At 47.1% G+C, this 25,827-nt stretch overlaps 1 long non-coding RNA gene across 2 annotated transcripts; it reads left to right on the plus strand.

The window, feature by feature from the left end:
* Window positions 1-10,002: 10,002 nt before the first annotated feature.
* Window positions 10,003-25,575, plus strand: LOC126513874 (uncharacterized). Of its 2 annotated transcripts, none has more exons than XR_007595457.1 (3): window positions 10,003-10,407; window positions 18,495-18,710; window positions 24,597-25,575. It is a non-coding gene; the product is annotated as an uncharacterized lncRNA (long non-coding RNA). The 2 variants fall into 2 exon arrangements; XR_007595456.1 differs by having other exon boundaries at window positions 10,003-10,328.
* Window positions 25,576-25,827: the final 252 nt, after the last annotated feature.

Raw genomic sequence — 25,827 nt, forward strand, 5'->3', positions numbered from 1 at the left:
AGGCAGCTGTGTGTGCCAACTTGGCTGGGCTATGATGCCCAGTTACTCAGACACGAATCTGTATGTTGCTATGAAAGTATTTTGTAGATATGATTAAAGTCTGTGATCGGCTGGCTTTATGTAATGGAGACAGTTTTAGGAAACACATTGTTCTATCTGTTAAAAACCTTATGAGGAAAAAAAAGATCAGACTTTTCCATAAAGAAGAAGAAATTCTGCTGGCTTTTGCCCGTGCTGACAAGTCCCATTCTTTCCCTCCCGACAGGCTGACCTGCTGATTGCAGGCCTGCCTCACCAGCCCCCAAAGCCACACAGGTCAGGATCAAGCAACAACTCTGTCAGTTTGTATTCTGTATTGGTTTCCTTCTTCTGACCACGCTCTGACTAATACAGAATGTCCCCAGTTCCTGGAAGTGTAAAGCAGAGAAGACAAGAGGCATGACCTGGGACCTGCATGTGTGACCCAGGACCTCAGCAATGTTTAGGAGGGAGAAGCCGTTGCCATGGCCACAGCAGGGGCCCATCAAGGAGTGAGGAAAACACATCTGAGTCTCTTTATGGAATTGGCTGCTGGGGTCTTCATCGCTTGAATGTTTTCCATTTTCATTCCATGAACATTGAGGCCTAGGAACGTTGCTGTCTTGGAGGCTTTGAGCAGCACCCCATGGAGGGCAGTCACAGCCATTCCTTTGGGTCCTGGAGCCTTTGAGAAGCAATTTGTTATGGCTCTCCTGATATATATAGTTTAGGTTTAGAACCAGAGGTCAAAATGCTAGATATGAAAAAAAAATTTTTTGGTACCATGGAAAGAAAGCACAGTAATTAAGGCCAGAGACCCAGTCAGTGGCTTGACACTTGGACAGGACTGACTCCATAGCCCAGGATTTCATTCCTAAGGAGTGCCTGGAGTTTTCTGTCTCTAATGCTAGAGTCACAGTGGCCAGGGGGTCTGCAAAGGATAGAGACCACCACTCTGGGCGACTGGTAAGTGTTCAACACAGCAAAGCTGGGGTCATAACAGTATTTCAGTTAGCTGCCTCTCCCCCATACCTGTCCTTTGGCTGCCCCCAACCTGCTCCTCGGCTGCCACTGCACCTGCCCTTGACTGTCCCCCACCTGCTCTCCCACCTCTGCTGCAGGGCCCCCAGCCACTCTCCACCTGCCGGACCCTGCATTGCCATTGCCACCTCTGCTGCCGCTCTCAGCAACCCAGCCCCTCCACAGGCTACCCACGGACGTTGGTCCTCACAGCCCTATGGCCATAAACAGTTAATGTGATTATTGCATTTAGCCGCATTCCAATAGCTTCCTCTCTTTAATCGCTTTGAAAGTGTTTCAAATTCCTTCCCTACGTGACTGAAATCAAAGTGGCACCTGCGAAGGCAGGAAGGGCTGCCTGCCAGAGTGAGGTGGAGATGTAAAACAGACAGGCTTTGATGGGGAGAAATTATGTCTTTCTTAATTCCCTTTACCCTATAATTACCTGGCGCGACCACGTGACTTCACAGCAAAAATAACTCGCCAGATAAAGGGTGTTGTCTATAGAATCCTGGTTCAAGTGCTCGGGGACAACCCACATGGGAGGCTCCCGCACAACCTTGCTCTGGGCATCTGCAGCCCACGTCTGTCTCCAGCTCCTCAAGCCAATACTTGGCTACCAAAAAACAGGGGCAATCCCAAAGCTTCCACTACACCTCATCCTTCTCCAAGATCTGCAGCTGGACCACTTCCTGCCCACGCCTCTCCTGCCCTTGACCTCCTATTGCCTTCTTACTTCAACCTCCTAGGAGGAGCCTCTCCCTCCTCCCCCTGAAGCTGGATCAATCAGAGTCTTTGCCTGCCTCCCTCCTCTCTGACCCCCTCCCCATCTCGGCTGCTCCTTTCTAAGTCTTTCCTCTGTTTCTTTCCTGGTTTCTGCTCCCATTGTTCTAGGACAGGGATGAACCTGAAGATTCCGTTATCTCTGGGCTTCAGAAGAATGGAAGATGCCTGGCTGCCTGCGGAGGCCAAACCTGCCCCTCCGCACCCCCATTTCCCTCTCTTCCCAAGGCTTAAACCTCCCAACATTCCCCACCCTTTCTTTCTCCTCAGGCTGGTATCCATCTGAAGCCACCCACACAGGAGTTACCGCGGTGCGGCGTGCCGTGCGGCTGAAAGGCCCTCACAGGTGCCTTTGAGTCACAGAAGCCTGGTTGGGATCCTGCCTGTGAGCTGCAGGTTATGTGCTTTTCAGCAAATTATGTCCTTGTTTGTAGAATGGCAAGAAAATTCTTTGCTCTGAGTGTGATTTTGAGCACTGACTTGCACAGCAGACGAACGTAGTGGACACATGCTTCCTGTCCCTCCAGCTCTACCAGAAGCCCTGTCGGTGAGAAGCTTCCTGATGCTGCAGTCATTCCTTCCAATCCCTCATTCCTCAAATCCTTAACAGCCGAGACCCCAAGTCTCTGTTTCCTCAAAGGTTCTGCGGGAAAAATAAGTTTAAACTCAAGATTTCAGTGGGTAGTAAGCAAATGAACACAGCTAGGGAGGTGGCTCAGTGGATAAGGGTGCTTCCTGGGCAAGCCTGAGGACCCCAGTTCAAATCTCCAGGACTTACATTTAAAGAAAAATGGCTGCCTGTGTCTCCAACACTGGGACAGAGACAAGCGAATTCCAGGATCTTGCTGGCCAAACTCTCAGGGACCCTGATAATTCAGCTCTGCCCCTCACATTTCTGGATGCAGCTTCTGTCCTAACATAGGGATTTTGTCCCTTCAGACCTGTCAGCCAAGTCTGGGAGCATCCAGTCTGGGAGAAAAACCTTGTCTCAAGGCAGTGAGGTGGGCCTTTGCTTGCAACATACAAGGGAATGTGTACTTGCACACTCATGTACATGCAACTTACATCACACACACACACACACACACCACAATTCACACACCACACATAAACACACACATACCCCACACACATACACACATACCTCACACACATACATGCATATCCCACACACATACACCCTCTAAACATATACATACGACACACATACATATACCCCCCACATACACACACACACCCTACACACATACACACATATACACACACGTACACACCCACATACACCCCCCACATACACATACACCCCCACAAATATACACACCACACACATACACACACACCCTACACACATATACACACATACACACACGTACTCACAAGCACAAGATTTCAGCACCTACTAGGTGGATTCCTTCCCCTCCCAGCCCCTCCTTTCCCCCTACATGCTGACCCCATGCCTGGCTCATTCTTACTCTCCCAGGCGTCTGTCATTCTGCTTCTCAGCACCTCCAGCTCATGAGCCTTCCTTCCATGTCTCCTGAAATGGAGTCATGGCTTACAGGTCCTCCCAGAGTGCTGGAAAGCTGAGCTGGCAGGATGAGAAGGCCACAGAATGGTGGCGGCAGAGCATGCTGCTATTCACTGCACAGCTTGGAGAAAGTCCCACAGGGTAGTGTCGGCCTGGCTGGGAGTTTGGACACTGCAGTTCCTGAATTATTTACTGACTGTGACATTTTCCCTTAAGAAATAGCAAAACGGCGATCCTCTGGGTCCCAACCACATGGAGGAAGGCAACAAAACTCTAAATCCCCAGCGGTAGTCTCTCTGTGCGACAGCTGAGCAAAAACAGTGCTGAGGTCCTGAGGTGCAGGGGGTTGCAGGTGGAGCCCCTCATGGGAATGGTCTGAGGAAGGCACTTAGTAATGGCTTCACCCTGTCCATCCGTCCTTAGTAATGGCTTCACCCTGTCCATCCCTCCTTAGTAATGGCTTCACCCTGTCCATCCGTCCTTCCTGCTACAAGTCACTCTCCTGCCAAATCCCTTTTCAAACTTAAAAACCAGGAAACCAAGGTTTACACATTTTTTTTTTTTCTCAGTGACCCTGGCCACTCAGCCCCGCCTGTTATTCTTCTGAGTGCAACTTCTCTAAGCTGGGAGCTCAGTCACTTGGAAGTGTGTCAGGAAACCCAAGTTCTTTGCCAAGGTCCTGGGTAGGGCAGGGCATCAGGAGCCAGACCTATGAGATGAGGCTGGCTTGACCCGGAAGAGGAATCAGAATATGTAAGGTTCTCCCAACCAGCCTGGAAAGAACAGCCACACAAGGAACACCCCAAAACACATCCAGGTCTGGGACCAGTTTGTCCATGCCCCTGGGACTAGGAAAAGGAAGCTGCAGTGAGTTATGGTGCTTTGCGGTCGCCCTGAAAGATCCCTGCAATTGCCAGCATTCAGGGCAAGGGGTTATCTGTGCCGAAGTAAGCTGGGACTGTGTAGCAAAATAAAAGAACGATAGACATGAACCGAGGAGGAAAGAGATGTGTCGTCTGCACAGGACAAAGCAAAAGCCCTGGACTTGAGCAAATGAGGGTGCTTGGAGTTTTCCTAGATGGCCCCAAAAGCTCCTCTGTGCTCTTCCACAAGGGGGCGCTGCAGGGCTGCAGGAGGCGGAGTCTATTTCTCCCTAGCGAATCCCGAATCCAGACTCACTAACATTTTGCTTTGACCAATAGGATCCAGCTGTAGTGATGTCTGTGCCTTATGGTAGTACATAGGTGACCTTTAGAGATTCTGCAATTTCTCCTTTTGGGTTCTTTCTGACCTGAGATTGCTATCAAAAAAATGTTCTTTCAGTGGCCATGGCCGTGAAGCCGTGGTTAACTATATCTGACTTTACAGCCTGATTCTGCCTCAAAACTGCATGACCTTTGGGGAAAATGTTGCTATCTTCTGGGCTTCTGGTTCCCGTGATAAAATTAAGAAAGTGAAACCAGGTAGGGTGTGATATGTTTATAATCGCAGACATTGGAATTAGACTAAGGCAGGGGGATGGCAAGCTTGAAGACAGCTTGGTAAGAACTTGTCTAATTAAGGGAGAGACTGAAGGGTTGAAAAGAAATTGGAACAAAAATATGTTAGCTTTAGGGCTAGCTTCGCAGAAGGATCCTGGCTCTGTCACTTATAATTGTGTGATTTTAGACAAGTCATCATGTAACTTCTCCGAGGCTCGTTTTCCTCATCCTTCATAGGCTAATGCCTGAGTGGATTTCTGAAAGGGTTAAGTGCTCAGTGTACAGTGAGTGCTAGGTAAATAGCATCACCTTCAGGGAGGCAGTATTAGCTCATGGACTTTGGAGTCTGGTCATCTGGGTCCCAGTGCCCCTTGTATCACTGTCTAGCAGTGTGGTCCGGGGACTGTGGGTGGGATTAATACCTGATCCTTAGACTCTGCAGCTCTAGCAGGGTAGGTGGTTACAATCACACTAGTTCATAGTGTTGGGTAGAAACCAACAGGCTCCGGAGAGGCGAAGTGTTAAGAGCTGTGTCTGGCACACCATGGACGGCTCGATTGTAGGATCTCTGCGGGGCATTTTATACTACAGAGCCATTCCTACCACAGCATCTATTTGACCTTTACCAGGTCAAGCATGGAATTGAAGATGCATGTGTTGTTTTGCCAGACAAACCTAGCTGTGAGTTCCAGAGCTGACAGACAGCAGAGGAAGGATGAAAGGTCAGATCTGCAGACTCCAGGTTGCAGGTGGGAAGATGGGCTGCAGGGGGGATGAGCCCTTGCTACACCCTCAGGTGGAAATGAAGACATAGGTTGGGTTGTAGTCTACATGGAGAGTGGGGGCAGGGAGCGGGTCCTGGAAAGTATGGTGTAAGCTCCTCAAAGCTGCATCTTCACACACGCATAGGGTGGGACTATGTGGGTGTATCTAAATGAGATTGGAAGGCACACAGTACAGGCAAAATCCCAGGGCAGGGTCTTATAACCAAGTGTCAAGAACAGGGTGCAGGTGAAAGGCCAGCAGGGAGGATAGGATTTCTTTCTGCCACACAAGGTATCACAACAGCTTCCTTGGGATGACAGTGAATATCCAAGCGAGAGCTTGGGACATAGCCATTCTTTCAGTAAGTAGAGGCTCTGGCCAGAGTCATAGGCACCATTATGCCCTTGAAGGTGCCAGCCCAAGCCTTCCTTGGAAAGGACGGGAGTATTGTGGAATATTAGTTTAAGACATGTTGCATTCATTTATGCTGTGGAATGTTTGTTCAATAATGCAAAATTGTGTTGCATGTTTTCATGTTGCATTTGCTTAATTCTGTAAAGCTATGTTACTTTGTCTGCCTAAAACACCTGGCTGGTCTGATAAAGAGCTAACTGGCCAATAGCTGGGCAGAGAAAAGATAGGCAGGGCTGGCAGAAAGAGAGAATAAATAAAAGAAATCTAGGCTTGAGAGAGAGGAGCGAGCAAAGGAGGAGAGGAGGACACCAGGGCCAGCCATCCAGCCACAGAGTAAGAAGGAAAGAAAGATATAGAGAATAAAGAAATGTAAAAAGTCCAGAGGCAAAATGTAGTTAAATAAAAATGGGATAATTTAAAAAATGGGATAATTTAAATTAGAAAATCTGGCTAGAAACAAGCCAAGCTAAGGCTGGCCATTCAGAAGTAAGAACAAGTCTTTGTGTATTTATCTGGGAGCTGAGTGGTTGGCTCCCAAAGAACAACAACAACAACAAAAAAACAGCAAAAAGCAAAAACAAACAAACAAAAAACCAAAAAAATTAAAAAACAAACAAACAAGAAACAAAAGGAAAAAGCCAACTCCACAGGAGGGAGAGAGCAAGTTGATCTCCATTCCCCTATACCAGCCCAGACCTTACCATGGACAGCTCTACTTCAGCAGATCAACTAAAGTCTCCTATGGGCTCACATTTTTGAACCCTTGTTCCCTGGAACTTGGCTGGTGGAAGCAGGTCACACGGTCAGAAGGGTTTTGAAAGATGTGCCTGTCCCTGGTCCCCACCCTTGCTGGCCTGTTGAGATGTCAACAGCCTATGTTCGCTGTCATGGACTGGAATCCCTCCAAAACCATGAGCCAAAAATAAACCCCTTTACCCTGAAGTTGATTCTGTCAAGTCTGTTGTCATAACAACAAGAAAAATGGCTGATGTGCCACCTACACTGAGTCCCCAGGAGCCAGCGCTGGGACACAGACAAGAAAGGTTTGAATTAATTCAAGGCACTGACTGCTAAGCATCAAATCCAAAAAAAAAAAAAGTCCATGGTTTGAAGGTTGCTTGAAGGTCACATGGTTTGGTTTAGCTCCATCCATTGGGGAGCAGTGGACAATGGAAGTAGAAATAGCTCTGTCCAAGGTGTGGAGGACCCTGGAGCCTCCCAAGGGCAACTGTGTGCAGGGTGTGGCTCTTGCTCATACTTTAGTATTGGGGTGTGAGTGGACCCAACGTCCTCAGGACCAAGCCTTCTCAGGAGAGCTGAATGGGCACATTTACCTGCTCCATAATCCTTTGTTGAAAGGCTCAAATAAATCATGCATCTCGACAAGCATTTGGCCTGTGGGAAAAATCCATCTGGGCTCTTGAATTCTCATTTCCAATGATCCTCAGGAAGTTATTGGGAAAATCAAAACAATGTGTTTCCAAGTGCTGCTCAAGACTCACCAAGTTCAAACACTTGCCATAAATCTAGAATGCAAAAGGTGTTTTTCAAAAGTTTACTGTTCCCCAACTGACAATAATGCCATATTGACCGACTTCAGGGGTGCCCTGGGAATTTGGGGGAAAAAAAACAGCCAAGCAAGCAAGCTATTTAGCTGAAATTTAAAAATAAAAAGAAGAAGCAGAAAGTTTGTGAACTTGACAGTGCTGTGAAAGTTTGCAGTGTTTTTCCGTTCTGACAGCTCTTTTGCAGGTCTCTGTGCAATGACACGGAGTGTTGGGTAGCAACACCCACTCCTTACAGCTATGGCCTCCGGCTCCAGCATCTCTGCCCCCATCTGTCCTCCATGCAGCTGCCAGGGCCATCTTTCCAGAACCCAGATCAAATATTACAGCTCAAAGACCACTGCACCTTCTGTAGTGTCCTCCAAAGACACAGTGGTGGTCGTCAGACTTGTGCAAAATGTCTCTCCCTACCAGTGCCAGGAAAGAATATTCTGGAAATTAAGATCTGAGGATTATGGTAGATAGAGTTTTGCAATCATTCATGCAACAAGCATGTATTGGGTACCTACTGTATACCAGATCCTAAAGATTCAGCAATGGCAAAAACGTAAATAAATAAAATAGTTGCCTTCCTAGGGAAGAAGGCTAACAGAACCATCTGTAAGGAAGATACATCACTCGTCAGCCAGCTGTGTGTGCAGCTTCTGTTGCTGGATGATGATGGCAATACCAGGTTAGCCTGGGCCAGAGTTATGGAGCAAGAAGCAATCTGTCTCCCCCATCGTTGGCACCCACAGTGCCCCACCCAGTCACAGCTGTCCTGGAAGTGGAAAGGGTATCTTATGATATGGGCTTTAAATGCCCTTGTCCCCTCCATTTAACTCAGTACAGCTTCACCACAGCGAGACAAGACAGCCATGAGCTCTTGGCCTCCAGCTTTACCTAAAGCTGACTTACACCTCGACACAGTAAAAATCTTCCAAAGAATGGGGATCTGTCCCCTAGAGAAGTAAAGGGCAGCGAAATCATAAGTATTCCTGTGGTAGCTGGGCTGGGGAGCTTGACCGAGCGTGAGCGCTGTGGGCTTGGAGAGGAGGATCTGTGTGGGGACCTAGAACCTTCACTTCAACCTGATGGAGCTGGCAGAGGGGATGAGGGCCCAAGTGACAGAATTGACATTGAGGAGCAGGTCTTCCCGGGAGAAGGTTACTATGGGAGGCTCAGAACCTGGCTCAGAACCCACTCACGCTGTATGCTAACTGTGTGCTCGGGCCTCCGTTTCCTACCCGAGTGTTCCCAAGAACACTCCTGGATGCTGTGGCAGAGAGAAGCTGCAAGTGGCGAAGGGGTTAAGACAGCGGGGTTTCTACTGTAGCCCCAGTGCGGGCCTCAGGAGCGTGGGTCTGTTATGCTGGCACAGAGTCGCCAATACACGGACTTTCATGGGTGTCCTTCAGTCATTCAGTGTTTGTCACCTCCTCTTTGTGTCTCTCTCTGTCTCCCTGTCCCAGTCACATTCACTTCCTTTTGTGTCTCTACAAAACTCTGTCTGTTTTTAGTACTGGCATGTGGGGGTGCTTGAATAGAGGGCTTCATATATTGTGGGTGAGGGTTGAGTGTGTTGTGAGGGGTGTTTGAGTGTGTAAGGAGTCGAGTGTGTTGTGGGAGGTGTTTGAGTGTGTAAGGAGTCGAGTGTGTTGTGGGAGGTGTTTGAATGTGTAAGGGGTTGAGTGTGTTGTGCGGGTGTTTGAGTGTGCAAACAGTTGAGTGTGTTGTGGGGGATGTTTGAGTGTGTAAAGAGTTGAGTATGTTGTGTGACTGTTTGAGTGTGGAAACAGTTGAGTGTGTTGTGGGGGTGTTTGAGTGTATGGCGGTTGCATGGATGCTTCTGTGTATTGTGTGTGTCTTTCTATGGCTGTGACTCTGTGTCTAAGTCTTCTTGTCTTTCAATGTTTGTTTCTGCCCTGGCGTTCTCTGTCTTCCTCTTATCCTTCTCCCTGTCTCTGTTTCTTTGTGTCTCCCTCACTGTCCCGCTTTTCCTTTCTCATGCCCCAGAGTCAGGAGTGACCTGCTGACTCTCTCAGTTCGTTATAAGGAAAACACTGTAACAGTCGCTCCTTGCTCTTGCGAGGAGCCTGACAGCTGGAGCAAACAATGAAAAATTCAGAATTAATTGGACGCTGATTATTTGCCAGGGGGGGAATGCTGATATATATACACACATATATGAAACAAAAGCCAACCTAGCAACGGTGACTACCGCTGCGCATAGCAACAAAGCAGTTCTAACGAAGCGTGACAATGGCAGCCTGGAGCTGACAGCGGCTAGTGCACACTGAGAAGAAGGAAAACAAATGCTCGGGCTGCTCAGGAGCCAAGGCAGCTCTTGTGGGTACACTTCCCATCCTCATAGCTCAGCCACCGTCTCCTGGAAAGGGCCCAGAGATGGAAACTTCACGCCCCACGCAAGGATCCTCCATTCATTCATTCTCCATGGGAACAACTGGAAACACTAACCTAGGATAAAGGAAGCAGACACAAGCCAGATTCTATCCCCATGATCAAATAACAGTCAGCTGGACTGGAGGAGAGAGAAAACAGATAGGGGGCTACAATACCTTCACAGAGTCATAGCATCAGCATCCACAGGGCCCAGAAGAGGGGGCAGCATCTTCTGTCAGAAAAGTGGGTAAAACTGGTGAAAGGAAGATGGAAGGACAGGCCTGATAGCTGAAAGGAGAAGCACGCATGAGAGAAGACAGGACCAACGGGGCCAGAGGACCAAGGACCTAGCTCCAGATGAACCCTTGGGAGGTGAGTATTCACAGTATGACCCAGTAGGACCAACGGGTCCAGAGGACCAAGGACCTGGCTCCAGATGAATCCTCGGGAGGTGAGTATTCACTGTATGACCCAGTAGTTCTCTTTGGTTGGCACCAAGGAGAGATAAACATGAGGCTTCAAAGAGTAGCCATCCCCAACACTGTCCATATTAGCAGAGACTAGAGGCACCCAATGTTTGTGGATTGATGAATGGATGAACAAAATCTATGCGCCCATGCACCCATGGAATAAAATATTATTTGACCATAAAATGAATGATGTAAGGCTGCAGTTTAAAAGAAACATGAATGAACCATGCAAACATTATGGTCAGTGAAAACAAGAAGTCCTAATACCACATCATGTGATCCTGTCCACATGAAATGCCCAGAACACAAAGTCTCCAAGGACAGGAAGATTAGGGAAGGAGTAATGAGAAAGATGAAAATGAAAAATGTCTTGGAAGTCAATAGAGGTGGTGGGCAATGGCTACACACAGTGGGAGAGTATGAGATGCCCTCAAGTCATGGGCTTTAAATTTTTACTCCAATAAGAGAAAATAAAAATAAAGGAGGCACAGGATGGGAGATGGTGGGAGATCCAGCTGCTGAGGTCACGAGTGGGATCCTTGTGCCTCTTCACTGGGTGTTCAGAAGGCTGTGGTATGTCCCATCACCGCAGCACATTCCAGCATCCATCCCAGAGCTGTCTGTTTCCACCAGGGCCCTTCCCAGGGCTGAGCTTTAAGAACCCGCTTTAATTAGCTCCATCTCGGCATGCGGTGTTGGGCGTAATCTCTACCTCAGCTGGCTCCTTCCATTTGCTTTTCGCCTCTTGACTTCCAGAAACTCTGCCAGTCACAGTGCAGTTCTGATTAGAGGTTCGTAAAAAGGAAGTCAGGCTTTCAGAAGCTCAGAGCCTGTCCCCTGGAGAGCAGAATGAAGGCCGCCGTGTGGGTGCTGGCTTGACCGATCTGACAGTTCAGCGTGCCTCCCTCTGCATACCTCAATAAAGTCCTAAGCCATACATGCCCCTTCCTGACTTTGACTGTGACCATGAAGGAATTGGCATAAGATACACTAGAATCAAGACTGGAAAGCCCTAGAAACCCAGACATCTGAATAGAGAGACCAGGCAGGTGGGCAGTCGCCTAGGACAAAGAGGTGATGATGGAGGACACTGGAGTACAGAGAGGGGGGTCTCTGGGGTGCAAGGGAAGCTGATCATTGTCCAGATGAACCCCATATATCAGCATCTGCATCATCTATGTATCTGATCCACCACGGCTTTGTCATTTCACATACACACCACCATTTATTCAGGCAGGCAGTTACGTCTTGCCCAGTATCTGCTCTGTGCTGCTAACTGTGCCTTCACTCAGCAGAGCACAATGAGGGAAGATCAAAACAGAAATAGACTAAGATCATGTGACAAGCAGCTTCCAGGTACCCAGAGGAACCAAAACATGCAAAGAATTTGAGATCAGACCAAACTTAAAAGGCCTGGAGCTTTAAAAGAACTGGATGCTGACTTCAGACTGAAGATGGGGCCCTGAGAAGGGGCCACAGCCACAGGGAACACGGCGTGGCAAAAGACCCCGATGGGAACCTTGCACAAGTCTCAAGTGTACCTGCAATGAGCCTCCGATTGTGCATCCACTAGCAGGATGGGGTGGGGCACTTTTAGATTCCTGCTTCCTGGGCCCGGGACTGATTCTGAACACTTTGCAGGAGCTGAATCTGCAGTGGAATAAAGGCTGAGCCCCAGACGAGAGGATACGGACTGAGGCTAAGGGGTCTACCCTCCACCTGTCCTTAGACAGGCAGCAGCTTCATCCTATAATACAGAGACAGTCAGGGACCAAAAGTGGGTCTGGAAGTTTTTTTGTGTTTTAGCTGTGTGCATCAGAGATAAGACAGGTCAATGCCTCAATTTGCTTAACAGTTAAGTCTAAAACCAGTGTGGGCTGCAGTAGGATGCTGCTGTTTTAAATGTGTTATGACCTTGCTATCCAAAGGATAGCATTCTTCCAGAAGTGATGGGGTGCTCAGGAGAAGAAGGGCCATTCCCTGACTTATAATGCACCCCAAGTTATGTCCAGAGTTCCCAGTCACCGGCTACAACGTTTTAGAGAAAGGCACTGCAACAAGCTTCACACCTCCATGCTCGTTGTGTCCTTGATACAGACGATGACTTGGAAGAACTGAGCTGCCCTGGAGCCCTCCCCACAGACCTCTCCTAGGTCTTGGGTTGCCCTCAAGACCCCAGGGGAGGGAAACAGAATGATAACGGACAATGAAAGTTCCTACTTGGTTATGTCGCTTGTCTTGAGTCATTTGGTTACTGGCTCAACTAGAGGGACACACAGATCTCCAAAGTCTACTCTCACTGTTGTGGTCTCTGTATCATGCCATCCCCAGGGGAGAGGGTGACAACATAGAGGCTAGACTACACAGGACTTCAGTTACCAGCAGGGAGTGCTAGAGAGCTGAGCGAGGATGGGATGGCTGCACCTACTGCTTGAGTTGAGTGGACCCTGCTTCTGCTCAACTGAGGCTCCTAACTAGGAGTCCGGTGGGATGAGGCACTCTCTGTTCCAGATTTGGTCAAGCCAGCCGCCTCCATCTGGAAAGCTCTCTGGGAGCTGGAGAGATGACTCAGGGTTTAAGAACACATAAAGCTCTTGCAGAGCATTTGAGTTCAGTTCCTAGCACCCACTTCCAAAAGCTCACAACTGCCTTTAACTTCAGCTCCGGGAGTGCAATGGCCTACTCTGGCCTCAATCCATACACACACCCTGGGAGGAAGGGAGGGAGGGAGAGAGGGAGGGAAAGAGGGAGGGAGAGAGAGAGAGAGGGAGGGAGGGAGGGAGGGAAGAAGAGAAGGAAGGAAGGAAGGAAGGAAGAAGGAAGAAGGAAGAAGGAAGAAGGAAGAAGGAAGAAGGAAGAAGGAAGAAGGAAGAAGGAAGGAAGCTCGCTCTCTGGTGATGAATTCAGTAGAGTCAGAGATTTTTCTATCAGAAATTCTTTTTTTTTTTTACTTTTTCAAGAATATTTGATGCAACTTGAAATAAGTGAAATCAGTCTCAAAATAGAAATACGATGTTTTCCCTCATCCGAGGGTCCTAGATTTTATGGATTCATAAAATCACATATGTATGGATAATGGAAAGAGCCAAATTGTCTAGGGGGACAAAGGGGATTAATGGGAGGATGTGGGGAGGAGGAGCAGGAATGCACTCAAAATATATTACACATTTGCATGAAAATGGCCTTCTGTAACACAGTGTATTAAAATGTAAAGTCTTGAGTTTTTTTGATGACCCTTGTGTGTCTTCCAGGTACATGGTGAGCATCTAGTGCCCATTTGTAACTCACTCAGTGTGTGGCCATTGCATCTAGGTGTGAGACTGAACACTGGCTGCTGCACTCTTGCCCTCTCTGGCCCACCAGCCAGCTAAGAGCTCCTCCCTTCTCCTATAGTTCCCACAGGGCAGAGAATCACTGGAACCATACAGGTCACTGCCTATTCATAGCCACTGTAGGGGTTGAGCCTTAAGACGCACTTGGAAGTAGAAAGAGGTACTTCCCTTACCACTATACTGAAAGAAGAGCCTGCATTCATGTGCCCAGGAGAAACAGTTACTGATGCGGATGAACCATTAGATGTGTGTAATATGCAAGGGGTCAGGAGCCTGGTATTGCCCAGGCATCAATTATCCCAGCATGATTTGAAAATAGCCTCTTGAGCTATTCCCCAGGAGTGGGGTCTGATGCCATCATAGAACAAGGACGAGAACCCTAAGAGAGAAGAGAACTCACCAAACCCTTGTGCTTCTTTAAACAAACCCCCATTTCCCAGACAAGCCACCACAATGTTCCCCACAAGCCAGGGGACCAGCCGTTGCCACACATGCTGCTGGTCAAGGGGAGAAGAAGAAGATGATGTTACAATTCAGGGTGTCTCGGGGAAACTATAGTAAAGGTCACTGTGGAATGAATTAGGGAGATTAAAAGAATTTCCAGGTCTCCAGAGCTCGCACCTGCTCCTCGGCCTCCCGGCTTTCTCTTTAATCATCAGTCTATAATTCTGGAACATAAAATTACAAGTTCATTGATAATGATGGGTGATTTACTGAAGGAAGCCCAGCCCTAATTAAGAGCAAAAGAAGCTGACACTGCTTTTCAACATCCCACTGAAGTCCAGCAAGGAAATTACCTGGTTCTGCAGAGCAAATAACACTGGCGGGCATACAGTGGTCCAGGTTACCTCAGGAGTGTGCGCTTGGCCATATTAATATGCAGAGCGAGTTGCTTCGAGTGTTAGCAATTTACTAGTAATTGGGAAATTGACAGACACCTTGGAGAGTGGCCGAGCTGGTGCCTGAGCACAGAACTGCATTATCTGTTCTTGGAAGAAGAAGACATGCAGGCAAAAGCTATGGCCAGCTCTCAGTAGCTGCCTAGGGTGAAACATCAAGGGTCAGGCTGTAGCTAAGTTCTCAGTCTTTGACAAGAGTTGACAAGAGTCAAAGATCAGATCTGAATCAGTGTTCAGTCTGTGGTCTGTGAGAGGTGAGTCCCAGCCTGGGGTGAGGGACCCAAACTCAGTCTCCATTAGAGAATCAAGAGTCAAGCTGAGTCTCCATCAGGGATCCAGGCTCAGACTGAGTTCCCTGCCTCCCTCTCATGGCACAAAGCAGTCTTTTGTGTCTCTCGCCTTCTTTACTTCTTTTCTCTGATTATGGATCATAATCAGCCCCGGACTGTGCAAAGGTGCCTCTTCAGGAACTTTTGATAGAGGCTTTACCTGCTCGTGAGCTGTGCTGTCCCCAGAACACGCTGTGTCTCCCTAGGAGTCATGGCCAGAGAACAGTAGAGGGCAGGGTGTGTTGTGTAGATCCCACTAACAAGTGACACAGTCCATTGCCCTCCAACATGGCGCTGTGAATCCTGTCAGAGCATCCACTGGATCATGTCAAAGCGTCAGCATGAGTGACAGGTTCTTCTGATGCCACCCCAGGGTGATCTTCTAAGGAACAAGCCCTTGGTACCCAAAGTGGACAAAGAACTATGAGTAGAGTTGACCCTGCTCCAGTGCTTTCAACCCATGTTTCCTGGTGGCTCCGTCTAGGGCGTTCCAGCCTGGAAGTGAGCAGGCTACAACACCCATGAAGCAGCCCTGCAGGGTGACTGGCCATCCTGCTTGCCTGGGACAAAGAGCCTACAGGGATGAGACTTTTTTTTTCTTTTTGCAAACTGGGAAGGCTCTGCAACAGAGCCCCTGGAACCTTAGCTCACATTGTTCTGTGAACCATGTCCTGAACCCCCTCCTGCAGCCACCAAAGCTTCAGACTGGGACAGAGTTGTCAGGTGTGCCAGTTTCCAGGTGTGTTTGCAGGCAGATGTTTCTGCATCCGGATGGGATTAAAGATGTTCCTAGGTTTGTTTTGATTTGGAAATATATTGACTTTAGCAATCAGAGCTCAGCAATAGCCCTGAGAGCGGAGGTCTTTTGCCAGGAGGCTGGCTTTTGCTCTCTGGTAACAGTAAACAACAGCGGTGCCATTATTTTAAAAGCAGTTAACATGTATGGAAAGGTTGTTACCTGCCGGGTGTGTGGTTAGTTCCTGCATTCAAAGTTACTGGCAATTCTCAGGCTGAATGAGAGAAGCACTGTTATCAGCCCCAGCTACAAATGAAGAAATAAAGGTGAGAGAGGTGAAGTCACTCACTAAAGCCAAAGAATGTAGAGGTGTATGACTATATAGAGAGTTCCCAGTGTCCCCAGGTGGCATGTACTGCCTCTATGTGTGACAGAGGACATGACCCAGTTTTGGCTTAAGTCAGCCTGTAATTTCATCAAATGGGGCTAACTTCAAGATTCTAGGCATCTATTCATAATGAGGATGGAGGAGCTTTGCACAAATAAAAACTTGAGCTCTGCTAGGGTACTGCTCAGAAAGCCCTTTCTTGTGCCTGTAAGTTTAACCAAATCCCACTTTGTCCTCTATCGGGTTCAGGGTGTCAGGTCTCATGGTAAGCTTCTTGACCATTTGGCATGAAGCCCACCAACTAACAAATGCAACCACATAAACCTAAAACTTCCTTAGAGCAAAGCACACTGTCCTTCAAGAGAAGAGGTGGATTACAGAATAGGAAAAGGCTTTGCCAGCTACACTTTAAACAGAGGGTGAGTATCTAAAATATACAAAGAGCTCAAAGAAAACTAAACATCAAGAAAACAAAAACGCGATGGGAAAATAGGCCATGGAACTAAATGGAGGGTTCTCAAAAAAATGAGATATAAATAGCAGAGAAATATTTCTTTAAAATTGTTCAGTATCCTTAGCAATCAGAGAAATGCAAAGTAAAAATATTTTGAGTTTTCATCTTATCCCAAGTCAGAATGACTAGGATTTAAAAAAAATGATGGAAAAGTCTGTCCTGGGTGTGGAGGGAAATGGACACTTGTTTGTCGCTGGTGGGAGTGCACGCTAGTGCAGCCACTTTGGGAATGAGTGTGGATGTTCCTCACAAAGCTAGACATAGATCTTCCGCTGTTGGGGAAAATCAAAGACGCTCCCCTACCTGCAGAGACTCCTTCTAATTCAAGTTCATTGCTGCTCCATGCACAATTGTCAAGAGATGGAAACAGACTAGATGTCTGTCAGTGAGTGAATATATTATAAAAAATGATACATTTATCCAATGGGATATTGCTCAGAGAAAGACAAATATCACATTTTTTCTCACTCATTAGTGCTGCATTTGAATCTTCAAATCTGTGTGTCTCATTTGGAATAACCATAGAGGTCAGGAAATTAGTAATAAGCCATGGACATTGGAGTCTGCCAAGGGAGGGAAGGTAGAATACAGTGATAGAAAGGGGAAAGGGGGATAATAGAGCAGGAAGGGTTAAATGGAGTGGGGTTGGGGGAGTAAAGGAGGGGTAGCTACCGCTAAAGGCCTTCTGGTAAAGTCATATTTAAACTGCTGCTGTAGAATCTTCCTGAAACATGAGCATATCTGAATGCTAAAAGAGTCTATGTAGAGTTATTCTATAGTAGGACAACTTGTGATTCTGCACAACTCTGCCACCCTTGTGGACTAAGCAATTATGAGATTCTTGGTATTCCTGTCATAGACATTGTTGGACTACCTGGACCACAACCTGCTAGCCATTCTAATAAATCGAGTTTGTAATCATCCTATGCATTCTGTTCCTTTAGAGATATTGTCTTAGTTAGGGTTTCTATTGCTGCAATGAAACACTATGACCAAAAAGCAAGTTGGGGAGGAAAGTATTAATTTACCTTAAACTTCTACATGGTTGTTCATCACCAGAAAGAGTCAGCTCAGGAATTCAAACAGAGCAGGATCCTGGAGGCAGAAGCTGATGCAGAGACCATGGGGCAGGGGAGCTGCTTACTGGCTTGCTTTCCCTGGCTTGCTCAGTCCACCTTCTTACAGAACCCAGAGCCAGTAGCCCAGGTATGGCACCACATACCATGGCCCGTCCCTCTGGCACTGATCACTAATTGAGACAATGCCTTACAGCTGGACCCCGTGGAGGCATTCCCTCAGCTGAAGTTTCTTCTTCTCTGAAGACTCTAGCTCGTATCAAGTTGGCACACAAACCCAGCCAGTGCAGACTCCTAACTAACATAAATGGTAAAACATTACTGCTGCAGACACCTAGTACCTGAGTTACAGAACATAAAGAAATTACTGACCTGAAAGCTTCATTCCTACTAATTGACTTTGATAGTGCTAAAAGGTGCCATGCCTGCTACCAGAGGAGGAAAGTCATCATTAAACTTACTCAGTTGTGAACGTGTGAGCTACAGTGATAACTGGCCTGGCGAAGCATGTCCACTGGTGCAAAAGTGGCACAAATGTTGTGGGAGTAACTAATCACTTTCTTGTGGGTTTAAGAGCCAGTCCACAAGATAAAACTCATACCAGACTTCTCACTATGTCCATAGATTAATGTATCCCTCCAACCTCATCAGAGGAGCTTCTTCTTTCAGTAGATGGTGATGTACACAGAGACTCACACTGATCAAGGGGAAGCGAATAAATGACTTCAGAGAGCACAGCCCTGAATGGAACGTCTATGCCGTACCCTACCTCCTATATCTACCTCCTCCCACAGAGTCCAAGGATCACTGTGGATAAGACGATGAAAGATTGTAAGAGAGATGGTGGGCAACTCTAAAAAAACGACATGTGGGTACAATGGGACAGTTCCACACCCACACAGATGTTTTTGACAGCATGCACAAGACTGGTGCCGGATCAAACCAGACAAAAGCCCAGCATGAAGACAGGAAGAGGACAGAAAATCCCACCTCTAACTGAGGAGCAACTGGTAAGTGCTTGCCACTGAGAGAGAGAGGTAATTTTTTTAAGGGTGTGATTCCTCGTCAGTCTAACATGCTCCAGTAAATGCACACACAACCAAAAGTATATAGGAAGCATTTATGAAACTCAATGTTTTGTTCTTATTTTTTATTTTATTTTTTTTTAATGAGAATGCACCTGGAGATATGGCTTAGTGGTTACAAGCCTGTCATACTCTTGCAGAGGATCTTAGTTCAGATCCCAACACCTATGTCAGGTAGCTCACGATTTCCTGTAACTCAAACTCCAGGGAACTTCCTTGGTGTCAGAGGTTGTGCGCACCCTTGTACCCTCTTGATCCCTCCTGCCCATGGCTTTGTCTTCTGTAGCTTCTGAGGACTCGATGCCCTTGTGCTGCCCTCAGACATGTAGGAGGAGCTGTAAGGCAAGTACTAGGCCTCCTCATCCCTCTGTTGACAAATTTAAGAGTGTTCTATGGGGTCTCCTGGAGCTCCCAGGAGGACACGGCTGTTGCCACTTGGAAACTCTCGAGGTATCACACTTGGTTTGCCCCCCCCCCCCGCTCTACTCCATCTCCCTTCCTCCACTCTACCTGAGATCACTCCTACCAGGTACACAACTCGGGTATGTGTTTCAGCATCTCCTTCTGACAGAGTGCTAAACATAATAATGTTTGTGGGAAAAATTTGGAAAATATTTTTTAAATAATCAATTTCACTTAACAAGCCTTGTAGTGACTACCTTTTATATGCGACGTACTCTGCTAAACTTGGAAATGAAAAGCAAAGACAGTTTCTGATGTCATAAAGTTTAAAACCACCCACATCTTGTGAACTAGAACAACCTTTGTTACATATGTGTGTGTGTGTGTGTGTGTGTGTGTGTGTGTGAGTGTGTAGTCAAATAATTTGAATCGGTATTTCATTGGGTTGCAAGCATTTTCTTGTGTCTCTAAATTGCCCTTCCAAATGTGAGTTTTAATGATGCTGGATGTGTGTCCCCCTACGCACCACCATTATTTTACCATTTCCCTACGGTTCTCAGTGTTTCATGATTACAGATAATGCCATGATAAGCCTTAATAAAGTCCTAGCTATGCTGTGATGCAATAGTGTGAACATTCCAGAAAAGCTGCCCTGCTGTTCCTGCAGAGGCTGATTAAAGGAAGATAAAGGCAGGGAGACAGAGTGAGCCAATAGGAACAATCCAAGTCATCGAGGGTGAACCCCAAGTCAGGACTGACTGGAGGTAAAGACTCCCCTGCCTTCACTTCACCTCTTGTTACAGGCTTAGGCTCTGGTTCTTTCAGCCATGTTGTATTCCTTTGTCTCCCCTGCTTAGCTGTCAGCCCCATCAAGGAAACACTGTCCCATTCCTCCAGATTCTCTGTGAGACATGGTACATGTTTAGACACCTATTAATAAGATGTCCTCCCTCCATTAATAGAACTAATTGAGGGGACACAATGCTTCCTGAACCAATCAATAGAATTCAGAAGCAGTAGCAAGCCACCCAGGAGGGTGATGTATGATTAGCAATCCATCCCTAGAACCTCATGTGTGGATGGAGCTGATCATGTCAGAAGGAATGGACTTACTCTTTCAGTGAGCCCAAGGCATCTCCACTCTGTCTATAGGCACTCAGCATGTCCAGAGTCCTGGCCCAGAAGTGGCTCTGGGTGGACCACATTAGCAATATGGAGAGTGGGGAGTATCTCCAAACTGTCTCCAGACTGGCGAGAGAGGTCCCAGGCAGGAGCAGAGATTACAGAACATTTTTTCATGGACTCTTGGGGAAGGAAGGGAAGGCAGCCTTGAGCAGAAGATGAGAATGTAAAACCCAGACTGAAGAGAGATGGCCCTCAGACATAAAGGGATTTTGTCAAGAGTTGTAGTGGCAGCTGAGTCACCTCCCAGAGCAGCAACAAACCTCTGGCACCAGCTCTGCCCCAGGCCCTGTGTTGCTGCTAGAGACGGCGGAGAGCAAGACCATGACCTGTGCTCTCCCATTTTACTGTGGTCTCCACTTTCTGAGTATGAAAACTGAGGCTCTGGTTAAGTTAACCTGCCAAGTACCCAACAGTCTTCTCTACCTCCTACTAAAATACTGGCTCTCAACTGGTATTTGTGGGTCTGTATTGTTGTTGGTTTGGGAAACACTGAGCAATTTCAGTTGTCATTTTTGTCCATCACAGCTGGGGAAAGGGTATATTCCTGAAGTCTAGTGGAAGCAAGACGAAGAACATGGCCAGCTGCTTACGGCATGTGACAATCGTTCACTACAGAAAATTATCAGTCAAGATGTTGAGAGCAGGCCTGGAGAGAGGGCTCAGCGGTTAATAGCGCTCGTTGCTCTTGCAGAGGACCCAGGTTTGGTTCCCAGCAGCCATAACATGTAGATCACAAACACCTGTAACTCCAGTCCCAGCGAATCCAACGTTCTCTTCTGCCCTTGGAAGGCACCTGCACATCCATGATAAACACTGAATACACACAGGCACACACATGCACATGAAATAAACTTAAAATTTTTTTTTTAATTTTGGTAGTATGGAGGCTCACAAACCCTAGACTAGTGTACCCTAAACACCTACACATACGGGTTCAGCTCCCATCCTGCCACTCTAAGAGTTTACCTGAATTAACAGCCCGTCTGATTGGGGAAATCCATCTCTAAGCCATTGGATTTGGCTAAGACCAAAGGAGGCCAGCTATGCCCCAAGGTGTGGGTGATCCTGCAGCTAAAGCAGGAGCCTAAAGATACACAGGAGCAGAGGGGATGTGGGCCCAGAAGGAATAGGAGACAGTGGGGAGAACCGTCTAAGAACGACTCTCCCTCCTCTGAAGCTCCATCAGCTCCTGCAGAGATGCAGAACACAAACAGCTCCTCCAGCCGCTCGCCCTCCCCCAGGACAGTGCTGAACTAATATTTGCTTTAGCAAATGGCTGAGCTGTTCATCTCCTCTGGTGACTGGGAATTGTTTTCCTCTCAGGAAATCACCGGGGTTCTAAATTTGAGATGCTGACATCTGGAGGGTCAGAGTCTCCTTTAAGGCCCAATGCACAGGGAAACATGGCCTAAGATGATGGGGCAGGGGCGGTAGCAAACATCAACAAAATTGCCCGAGATCCTACTGTATGCTAGCTGTTGTATGGGTTACTGCATTCAGAGGATCCCTGAAAGGAAGGGACTGATTCATTTGTTCCCTGTCTTCAGGAAGCTTGTCCAAGGTCAAACTCCTGAGGTGTGTTGAAGGGATTTGAATACTATCAGAGTCCAATTCCAAGGTTCCCACATGTACAAGTTAGGTCTGTACTAGCACAGCTGGCTGGGCATGTGCCTCTGGTGTCCCTGTGATGAGACTGAGACAAATCCAACTGGCCACTGTAGGGAATGGTGGCACACTCTTGTAATGCTGACTCTCAGGAGTCAGAGGCAGGAGGAGCTGAAGTCACTTGGAACTCTGCAGTCATGGATCCTATCTCTATCCTAAAAGTCAAAAGACTGTTCAAATTGCCCAAAACTGCAAGGATTTATCAGAGCGTGAACTTGAAAGTTCCTCAGGTCAAGTTCCAGGGTTATTTGAAATTGTTGTTCATACTATTAGAGACACCTAGGGCTTTTATTTAATCTCCTCAACTTCTTCAGCCTCAGGTCTCCCTTATGGTGTCAAAATGTCTGCAACAGTTCCAAGTAGGCATTCTCCATCCCACCACCTAAGGAAGAATGTCCAGCCGGCCTTTATAGATCTCTCAGGCCAGGCAGGAGCCTCCCTTCTCCTAAACCTGATCACAGCTCAATGACCCAATTTGAATAACAGGCCATATTAAACCAATGACTTTGCCTAAGGGAAAACCCTACAAAGACTGGATTAAGCCCAGGTTAGCCAAATGTGGCACTATAACAAGGGTTAGGTCAGGAAGCTTATCGTGTAAAAACAACCCCAGAATCAACTCTTGGCTTCAGTAAGGGAACTGGTACCCTAAATCAACACAACTGTTGCACATCATCACTTTACCTGCAAGTAAAGGATGATGGAATGTTGGGAAGGGAACCACTAGGTCTGCCGCAAGCAACAAGCAAGCTCTTTGGTGTAGGACCAGGGGTTGGGCATTGATGCTGTGTGCATAATAATTATAAATCATAGACCAGTGGTTCTCAACCTTCCAAATGTTTCGACCCTTTAATACCGTTTCTCACGTTGTGACGACCCCAACCATAAAATTATTTTCATTGCTACTTCATAGCAGTTTGCTATTTATGTGAATCATAACATAAATATCTGTGCTTTCTGAGGGTCTTAAGTAGCCCCAAGGAGTCACGACCCACAGGTTGAGAACCACTGCTCATAAACTTAAAAAGAAATAGCATCATTGCTCTTCCATAAATGGAGCATCCCTAATTTGAATATCTAAAATCCTAAATGCCTAAACTCTGAAATACTGTGAGCACTAGCCTTGATGACCACAAATGGAGCATTCACAACTAACACCACGTGATTTGTCACACAGGGCACCAAGACATCATGGGCAATCACCACTAAGTGGTACCTATAAGATGTGAATGAAATACAAACAAATTAGATGAATAGGCTTGGCTTCGGGATCTCTCATTATTTATAGCACAAATATTTCCACACCTTAGGGAAATCAAACCCCAACATTCTACCTCCAAGCATTTCAGATAAAGGCTACTCCACCTATGTAAGAAATGCATTAATAAATGGAAGGAAAGGAAAGATTTTCCTTAGAAACAGAACAGGAGATGTCAAAGGCCTTGTGAATAACTCCACAGATATGATTCACCTATGGAGCCGAAATGAGCCTGCAAGCCTGGGGTGCACATAGAACATCTGCCTCCTCCCACGGGCTCTAGGTAGTGTTAGGGGGAAACTAGTCACATCAGAGTGGAGGGACTCGGTGGCCATGGCATACCATTGATTAATGTCCCCAAAGGACAGCTTATCTCATGTGCCTCCCGTAAGAAGTGCTAAAGGGGGCATAATGTCACTTTTTCAGTGGTATTTGTGCCCAAAATGCGTAATTTGAATTAATTGTGAAAAAAGATCAGACTAACACAGCTTGGAAGACAGGCTAGTCAGCTGCCCACTGCATAAACCTGTAATCCAAGATCTCAGGAGGCAGGGGCAGAAGGAGTGCAAGTTCAAATCCAGCTTGAGCCACATAGTGAGACCTTGTCTTATATAACACGGGTGTGCCTTTGAAAGGGCACCAATCCTTACCTTTTTTTCTCCTTTGCTTCTTGGCTCATGAGGTAAGTAACTCCTGCTATATGCTCCCACCAAGACAGGCTGCCTCCACATAGATCCAAAGCAATGGGGCCTGTCAACCATAGACTGGGAGTTCCCAAACGATGAGCCCAAACAAACCTTTCCTCTTTATAAGTTAATTACCTCAGGTGTTTTATCGTAGTGTCAGGAAACTGACTAGTAAAGCAATACTCTCTTAAAGGGTTAGGGCACATAACACAAACCAAGGCTAATTAAAGGAAACCAAGGGGTTTGACAATGAAATGTCACCCAGGATCCTGTACTGGACTCTCGGCCACAGGAAAGGCATTAATGGGACCAGCAGGAAATTCTGGAAAGGTCTATGGTTTAGATAATAGTACTGCATGAATGTTAACTGCTGTTCCTAAAATGGCACTTGCTCATGTCTGACATTAACGTTTAAAAAATCTTAAATGTTGGTTGAAGGGCTTATGGAACTATTTTTTACTGACTCGTAAGGACTGTTTTAAGTCCAGAAGGGTTCCAAAGTTTAAAAAATGCAAAATTTTACATCGAAACTTCCTTTTCCAAGTGTCTAATAGTCGAACTTCAGTTGTTTGTTCTACAGTACGCTGATTTAATGCTCTTCCATCGTGCCCACAGCTTTAACACAGTGTGTAAAGTGCATCCTGGTGATGCTCTGACAAACAGGCACCGTCCCGGAACCCTGACAGCATGACACTCACACTGATTAATTTTCAGCGACGACTGATTGGACCGAGCATCTCCTGGACCATCGGCAAAGCACACACCTGGGTCAGAGGTGTTGAACCATGAAGGGAAGAACCACCCCTAGCATGGAAGACACCGTCCCACACGCTGTGCGTCTAAGGAGGTGAAGAGGGAGAGAAGAACCCCAGCTCGTCCAGAGCTCGCCTCTAGTTCCTGGCTGCCAGGATGTGGGCGACTCTGCCCTACTCCACTGTGCCCTGAGGATGGAAGTGAAGAGGAGGACACGGGGTCATGTGAGAGAGAGGAATAGTGAAAATAACAAGTGTCTCAATCAAGAAAGAAGCAAAACGATGGGGGGGTGAGGGATGGGATTTCTGAAGGATTGCTGAGATTTGGCCTGCCAGACAGTGTTTTCTAAAATGTGATGGGGCAGGGGAGAAAGGAAGACAAAGGGTTTAGAAAAGCAGAAGAAGGGAAAAGGGGTGATGTGGAGGCTAGAGAAAGCTACGGTGTGGGAAGGGAGGACCTGGGAAGAGAACTCAAGAGAAAGGCAGAGAGGGTAGAGTAGGTTCTATTAACCTCACGCAGAAGACAGGAGGCAGCAGAAAGCTGGGAGGGAGGGAGGTGAGGGTGTTGACTCAGATGTCCCAGGCTGTGGGGTTCCTGGTCTGTGAAGCGTATCTCTCAGCAGCAGCAAAGACCAGCACCATCTCTAAGGAGCCTAGTGTAGCACAAGTTCTAATTGGTCTTAATAATAAAAGCCCCGAGTGGGGCTGGAGAGATGGCTCAGAGGTTAAGAGCATTGCCTGCTCTTCCAAAGGTCCTGAGTTCAATTCCCAGCAACCACATGGTGGCTCACAACCATCTGTAATGAGGTCTCGTGCCCTCTTCTGGCCTGTAGGCATACACGCAGACAGAATATTGTATACATAATAAATAAATAAAATAAATAAATAAAAATAAAAGCCCCGAGTCACACATAGGGATAAATGCTGAAAGATCTGAAAGGCAGAGCAGCCAGCCACTAGTTCTTACCTCTACTGAATACTCTGATCCTGTCTGTCTCTATGAAACCTCAGACTGAATCTTGAGCCTGTCTCCTCCCACCTTATATTCCTCTCTCTGACCAATCATATCACTTCTGTCTCCACCTCCATAATGC

This window comes from Alexandromys fortis, unplaced genomic scaffold (genome assembly GCF_014885135.2).
Source record: "Alexandromys fortis isolate MF-2015 unplaced genomic scaffold, M_Fortis_MF-2015_v1.1 scaffold_84, whole genome shotgun sequence".
NCBI lineage: Eukaryota > Metazoa > Chordata > Mammalia > Rodentia > Cricetidae > Alexandromys > Alexandromys fortis.